At 40.1% G+C, this 8,209-nt stretch overlaps 1 pseudogene; it reads left to right on the top strand.

Annotated features, from left to right (window-relative positions):
* Positions 1-6,007: 6,007 nt before the first annotated feature.
* On the top strand, positions 6,008-6,924 carry LOC118533963 (alpha-ketoglutarate-dependent dioxygenase alkB homolog 4-like; annotated as a pseudogene).
* Positions 6,925-8,209: the final 1,285 nt, after the last annotated feature.

The following is an 8,209-nucleotide window of genomic DNA, read 5'->3' on the forward strand; positions in this document are numbered from 1 at the left end:
AACAGGGAGAGAGGTGATTAAAGGATACAAATTTTCAGCTATAACATAAGGTCTGAAGATCTTACGTATGATGTGGTTACTGCATTATAACACTGCATCATGTAACTGGAATTTACTGAGAGTAGAACTTAAATGTTCTCATCAACAAGTAAAAAGGGTAACTATATGAAGTGAAGGATATGTTAACTAGATGGGGGAAACCCCTTCGCAATGTATGCACATATCAAACCATCATTCTGCACACTTTACCTATCTTACAATTTTATTTGTCAATTATATCTCAATAAAGCTGCAAGAAAGATGATTATTTTGATAATCCAGGTAACAGACATCAAGGTACTAATTAAGTTATTATAATCCATAAGGTTGGAAGACACAGATATGAGAACTGATAAGGCAGCAGAGTTGAGAGAACTTTTTCACAAGTTCACCCTTGTTCAGGTGTATAAAGGGAAGACCTGAAATGATTTTATATCTCACGTTTTTGTAACTAAGCCCAGAGATACAAGGTAGTGCAATCTATTAAATGGATGTTGAGGGGTGCCTGGGTGGCCCAGATGGTTAAGCGTCTGCCTTCGGCTCAGGTCATGATCCCAGGGTCCTGGGATTGAGCCCTGCATCAGGCTCCCTGCTCAGCGAGGAGCCTGCTTCTCCCTCTCTGCCTCTCCCTCTCCTCATGCTCTCTCTCTCTCTCTGTATCTCTGTGTCTCAAATGAATAAATAAAATCTTTAAAAAAAAAATGGATGTTGTAGAAAAGGGACACGCTTTGGATAATTGATAATGTGCTCAGTTTTAAATATACTTAATTTAAGGTGCTTGTTGGATAACTAGTCTAAAAGGAAGTTTCATATATGATTCAGAGAAGCAGTTAAGGCTGGAGATTTAGGTATATTATTTATCGGCATATATGAAGTTATAATATAGAAATTAGTTTAAAATTCTGAGAGTGGATAAGAAAAGTGAAAGATTCGATTGAAAAGTTATGTGTGATATCTCACTAGGACTGATAAATAATCTCCTTAATTATCTTGCCTATTGTTGAAGTCTGTTAAATTAACTCCAAGTCAGCAAATATATTATGCAGCCACTCTGTGCCAGATACCATTCTAGATTTTCAGGATACAATAGTAAAAAATATAGACTCACTGCCTTTCCTTTAAGAAACTACAAAATTACTGGAGAACAGATCTTTATATCCATGATTAATGGTTTCCTAACATCTAGAATATTATTATTCCAACTCCTATACTGGGCATTTAATTATTTCCATGACTTGGATGAAAGCTTATTTACCTCCAGTAGGCATATACCTCTTCTTTGCTCAGTGCAGTATGACCCTTCTTCTGGCTACAGCGCATGTTTTATTTAAGATCTCTCTTTCCCCAGCCCTCAATGCAGATGTTTACCTGGTGAGGAGAGGGAGTAACTGACCACACGTGTAGTTCACAGTGGGCTTGTGACTGAAAGCTGACCCATCTGAGCCTTTTATATCAGAAACCATAGTGCAGACAGGGACAACTGGCATTCATCCCACCATCCAGAGCTAAAAGGGCTTCTGGAGAAGTATGGTAATCCTCGGAAAAAATCATTTCCCTTTTGTAAGTGCTGCTGCTAGGGGTTAGACTGTAAGCTGAAGCTGCTGGAAGCTAAGTATACAATATAAAGAATTGGCTTGAGAGTAAAGCAGAGAGGAAATTAGCATCAACACAGAGAGACTACTGTGGCTCCGCAGTATTTTTTTACTGAATCCAGCTTTACCTGAAACCAACTTTGTTTCTTTGATATTTCTAAGTAGGTTGGAATAGGGATTTTGTTACTTAAGCAAAATGTTCCACCCTATTTGTAGCACAGATTTAGAAATACAGGTTATGAAATCAGATGTCATAGGATTTAACTTCTCCTATTATTAAATGAATGAAGTTAAGTAAGTTGTTTAGCCTTTCTATGCTGAAGTGTCCTTATCTGTAAAATAGTGATGATAAAAGTGCCAACATCCTAAGGTTGGTATGGGGACTAAAGGAGATAACGGGTCCTTTCATCAATAGTTGGCAGAAAAGCAAAGCAAAATAGGACAATGACCATTATTATTGCTGTTCACATGTTGTAACCTTTAGCTCAAAGGGAAAAACTCAGTTTCTGAGAGTTACTTTGTACATGCCTGTCTCAATGCCTTTATTATGCTTAACCTTGCATTATTTCAAGTAACAAATATTTATTATGCTTTTAGGTAATATGCAAACATGTTGCATATTACCAAGCATACACAGATAAAAATATGTGATTCTTGCTTTTGACATGTTCAAACCAAGTTGAAATGCAGAATAAAACATAATTAATAGTATTTTTCTAAGTGTATGTGCGCATGTGAACATACAAATGCTAAGACAACAGAGACGTGAAATAACAGAATACAGAAATGAAGCAGAAGGAAAAAATGGACGAAGCACTGAAGGAAGAGGATTGGGTGGATAGGGAGGTTTGTTTGGATTTGGCCTGAAATAATAATGCCGTAAACTGGTTGTTAAACTTGTATTTCTAACAATTATGCAGACAGAAACCTATTGCCACGTTAGGAAAGAGGAGAAAGGTGACTGTGAGGAATTTGTGATGATGTAGAAATGCCGAATTTCCCAACTGCTGCTCTGCAGCACTTGTCTAATCCCCACCACCCCATGACTGTACATAATGAGCTCCATACCATAAAACGGTGAATTTTTACCTTCTGTGCATCCTCATAATTTAGATTGTTCTATTAGTCAAAAGTCCTAAGGCCACAGACAGATGCAATGGAAGAGTGGGAAAAATTCATACATTTGCTGATAGAAGCCGTGCCTCTCCAGCTGCAACATCCAGAGACTGCTGTCTGGAGCTTTCTAGACTTGCAATTGTCAGTTTCTATTGCTGAAATATTCTCCCTTAGATATCTGAGATGCTCACTCTCACTCTCTCTCTCTTTTAAAATATCTTCTTCTGAGAGATGATGTCTGTCTTCATGTTATCCAAAGTGCCCCACCTACCAATGCTTGACCCTTTATCCCATTTTATTTTCTTCTAGAATTGTTCTCATAATCTCATATATTTATTTATTTCGTCCCTCCTAATGTGTAAGATAATTAAGCAGGCTCCACACCCAGCTCTATATTACAACCCTGAGATCAGTACCTGAAATCAAGAGTTGGATACTTAACTGATGGAGCCACCCAGGTGCCCCTCCATGGAATATTTTAGAAAGATATAAAGAGGGGTACCTCTGTGGCACAGTCGGTTAAGCGTCTGACTCTTGGTTTCAGCTCAGAGTGTGAGTTCAGGGTCATGAGGCTGAGCGCCGTGTCAGACTCTGTGCTCAGTGTGAAGTCTGCTGGAGAGTCTCTCTCCCCTCCCCCTCCCACTTGTGCTCTCTCTCTCTCTTTCTAAAATAAACAAATCTTTAAAAAAGACATAAAGAAAACCATAAATATTATAAACCTACGAGGCTATTCCATTTTCAGATTTCTTTTCATTATATGACTCTTACAAATATTTTATGATAATTCAAGAAACAGGAGAGGAAATAGAAATTATAGGGAAAAACCCCCAGCATTTTCTGTTAAAACTCTATAAATACAAATCACAAGGATTAGATTTGTTTAAAGTAAAACTGTACCACCTAATAATTCAAGTCAGCTTCTTTCTGGGATCATGTGCTTTTTTATTCATCAAATATTCATTCACCACACATATACTGAGCACTTAAAATGTGCCAGGAACTATTATTACAGATGTTGTCTGGTTCAGACAACAAAACAAAGATCTTGTTTTCGTGAATCTCCATTTGTAACTGGAGAATATAGACTCATACACAACATATGGAAAGATGCATACACAATCAAATCAATAAAATATGTACTCTCCCGGTACTGAGTCTGTGGAGGGTATAAAGCAGGGAAGACAGCAGAGAATAACCAGACAGTGGAGAATGGGCAGCTTTAATTTTAACAATTAAATAGAATGGTTAGAGAAAGTCTTCTTTGAGGTGACATTTGTTTAAAGACCTGAAGCAAGTAATCAGTGAACCGCACTCCGTGTGCAGCAAAAGCAGGCCCTGCAGGAATGAGCCTGAAGCAGTTCTGTGCCTACCTCGTTGGAAAGAGCAGAGCGGGATGGGGGTGGAGAAGACGGTGCTTTGGTTAGAAAGGAAACAGGAGATGAATAATTTAGGGCTCTGCAGGCCAATGTGAGGCCTTTGGCCTGTATCCTGAATCTGATAGAAGGAATTTGAGTATTCTGAGCAGAGGAGTATCATGCCCTTACTTTTGTCTCTGGATCACTCTAGCTGCCAATAAGGACCCAAGAGACCAGTCAGAAGTTTTAAGGTGCAAACTATTCTCAAACCATCATCAGTCTGTAAGAGTGGGGAAATTTCAAAAAACAAAAACAACAACAACAAAAACAAAACCCTTCTCATTACTATATATATGGAGAACAGTGAGTACCTCAGAAAGCTTTCCGTAAGTACTAAGCAGCTGGGGAAAAAAAAAAAAAAAAAAAGAACATTCCCAGGAAGAAAGCTCCAGGCTGCCTCTTTCATCGCTGCTTTCTTTCACTATATAAAACTTCACACACGTTCTCCTTGACTGGGTGTAAAACACACGTACTTCTTTCTCTCCATTGTATTCACCTTTTTGTTTAAGGAAGTGGAAGTGTTAAGCTTCAGTTATTCTCCGTTCATCTGTTAAAGCTTTGTGCATTACGCATAATCCATACTTTGTATCATACATCAAAACAATTAATGTACAGTACAGAATTTATAGAGTTGAACATAAAAAGAACTTTATCTCCACTTGATGTACAATGTATGCAAAATTTCCATTTGAATTAATGGAAGTCATCCATGGGCTTTGTGAAGAGATCATTTTCAAGAGCTTTTAGAAGATTTATCAGAATATGTGTATAGCTCAATTTTTCTATATGTCTGTTGACTTTATTGTTTAATTGGTTGATAAGAGTGCTTAAAATTGACCTGATCAGAAAACTCTTTTTATTTCAATATAAAAGAGTGTCTTCAGATACAATATCTGTACAACTAATTGCTAAATGTCGTACTTTTACAAAAATGACTTAACCTCTATTCTTGTGATTTTCCCCCCTCATCATCCACTTAGTGCTCACAGTCCTCAAATATTTACACTCTTTAATACTGTTCAATTTCAATGCCCTCCTTCTAATGCCCGCCCATTTGGATGGCCATCTACATACAGGGAACCTTACTTAGTAGGTACTGTGAGACACTTAAAAAAAAAAAAAAGAGAGAGAATACCCACCCTAACAGAATTTGCACTCAGTTATTTTAATTCAAATCTGGGTATAGTACCTATTATATTCAAAGTATGGGCTTACAAATTTTTCTACAACAGATAATCACAGAACTGGGACTGAAGAAAGAATGAGTTCAATAATTAGGATGTGCTCAGTCATTCCCTACTCTAAAGATAACCTACCCTACTGATACTCTGTTTGAAATAGTTTTGTTTTGTTTTTAAACAATCACAAGCACCTTTGCATTCATAATTCTGAAAATAACTTTGAATAAACCCTTTTTTTTTTCGTATTTAACACACTTTTGTAGTGCTTATTATATACCAGGTACTATTCTAAGAGTTTTACATACATCCACTCATTAAATACTTGTAACAATTTTCTGAGGTAGGTACTATCTTGATACCATTTTACTGATGAGTATTTTCTACAGCACGTTCTCCACACAGGAAGCAAGCCACTCAGAGTATATGCCTCCCCTGCTTTAAACTCTCCAACAACTTCCCAAACCAACTAAAAGAAAATCCAAACTCCTTACTATAGTCTGTAAAATATTACATAATCTGGTCTCTGCCTGGTTCTCTGTACATTTCTTTTACTGTGCCCTTTAATCGCTAAACTCTGGCTACATTGGCTTTCTTTCTGTACCTGTGCACACCAATCTCATTCTCCCCTTGGGGTTTCTGTACTTACTATTTGCTCTTCCTGTAATGTCGTCCTCATATTGTTGTCTTGGCTGCGGCGGCAGCTCCGGAGGTCCTTTGGGAATGCTGCTGCAAGGACTTGAGCTTGACCCACTTGATCTGTGAGCGCCAGCGCCGAGGTGACCTGCCCTGGCAGCCAAACCCTGATTTTAAAGGCCGGGCCTTCCCATTCCCAGGTGTGATGCTGATAAGGAGGCCTTCGTGACCCGGAAGAATGAAACCAAGATGGTGCAGCTGATGGACCTGATGGACCTTGAGCCCTGGAAGCTCCCACAGTCTGCATGGAGGAAGCAGGACCACCTTCCCGAAGTCAGTTTTTGGAAATAGAAGCTAAAGACTGCTGGCTTCAGAGGCCTCCTCGGCTTCAGCCGAGGGGCAGTGGGGCTCCTGGAGGATTCCCGGCCCCGTGCAGCAGTGGAACCAGGACCACTGCCCTGAGCGGGGTTCGGCCCTTGCCCCCACCTGGCTGATGACGGCTGGCTGTGCGGGGAGCTGCTGGTGAATTTCAACCTCCTGCGTGGACCAGGCCGTCCAAGCCTGGGAGGCACCCGCAGCCTACTGCTCCACCTAGCTGCGTCTGCTTTCCCCGAGGCCTGGGTGGAAAGTCCGTCCCGCTCCTGGGCGCCCGCGAGCCTCGCGCACCAGTGGGAGCTTGCGGTCCACCTGACACGTGGAGGCCTGCGCATGCGCGCCACCTTCAGGGAGTTGCCGCCCAGTTCTGTCCTGGTGGGAGGTGGCGAGAACCCCGGGCAGGAGCTGCGACAAATTTCTCTCCAGGGAGACCCGTGTGAGCCGCCCCTCTGGGCACGGGAGCTGGCACTCGGCCTGTCCACCGGCACCGGCCCCAGAGTTGGCCATTCGCCCGCCCCTATTGAAGGAGAAAAGCTCAGAGCAAGAATCTCTTTTCAGCTCCTTAAGTTTTAAGAGGTGTCTCCACACCCTGATGCCTCTGTGGTGTGCGCTCTGCCCGAGCGCTGGTTTTGAGGGGATGTGCCTCAGATCCGTACACTTTGACCTGCTGCATGACCACTTGTTTGGATTACTTAATTTGTCACAGTTTGAGGGCAGTGGGATAATTTGAGTTTAAAATTATGGATACCACTTAAAACAACAACAACAACAACACACTATCCAATAAAAGGTCTAATCTGCAGAGAAGTCGTTTGTTTACATAATCTAAGTACACTTCTCCAATTATTAGTCACTTTTTATTTCATTCTCCTACATAAAATACTTCAACGTCCTTTACAAACTAATGGAATATTTCTCATTCCAGTGCTTGTTTCCATAATTGTAGCTGTCTCCCCCACTGTAGTGTTTTTAACTTATTGAGATCTTGTTTATTTTATCCCACAAAATCCCCGTGGTATGAGAGCATCCCCCGTAGTAGGATCTTGGTAAGTAACTGCTGAATGACTGAGTGGACATATAAAGTAATACCATCCATTTTTAAAGCTTTTACAACTTTTCACATTTCACAGTTCATAAACTTAATTTTAAAATGTTTACTTGAGGGTCACCTCGGTGGCTCAGGTCATGATCCCAGGGTCCTGGAATCGAGCTCCACCCCCATGGGTCTTCCTGCTCAGTGGGGAGGCTGCTTCTCCTTCTCCCTCACCCTCTGTGTGCTCACACTCACTCTGTTTCTAAATAAATAAATCTTTTAAAAAAAATGTTTACTTGATTTTTAGCCATTTATGAGTTAACATGTTTACTGTTTAATAGTATAGAAATTACAATTTTATATCTGATAATTATTAAATGGTTGTATTTCCATGTACAATGCCATGGTCATGAATCACTTATTTCTTAGAACAATAATATTAATTAGATATTATTGTAGATGAAGAAACTCAGTCTAAGAGAGGTAAAGTATCATCCAAAAGACCACAGACAAATAAGCAGAGTTGATGATATTTAATGCATTCAATCTAACTTTTGAGCCAATGGTCTAGATGACCCCACTTGACTTTCTCTTCAGTGTAAATATTTATTCTCAAGATTTCCTAACATAATTTGCTTTTATGGCTGGTATTGGTGTTCTACGGAAAGGCCCTTAAATATCAAATATATCCATGAGTGGAAGGAATATATATCTTCCACACTGAAGCAGTCACCAGTTACCCTTATTTTCCTACAGAGGGCCTTTAAGGCCATGTTTTTCAGACAGAGTAGCTTCAAGGAGGAAAACTGCAAAACCACATCTAAC

The sequence above is a fragment of the Halichoerus grypus genome, chromosome 5 (genome assembly GCF_964656455.1).
Source record: "Halichoerus grypus chromosome 5, mHalGry1.hap1.1, whole genome shotgun sequence".
NCBI classification, from domain to species: Eukaryota; Metazoa; Chordata; class Mammalia; order Carnivora; family Phocidae; genus Halichoerus; species Halichoerus grypus.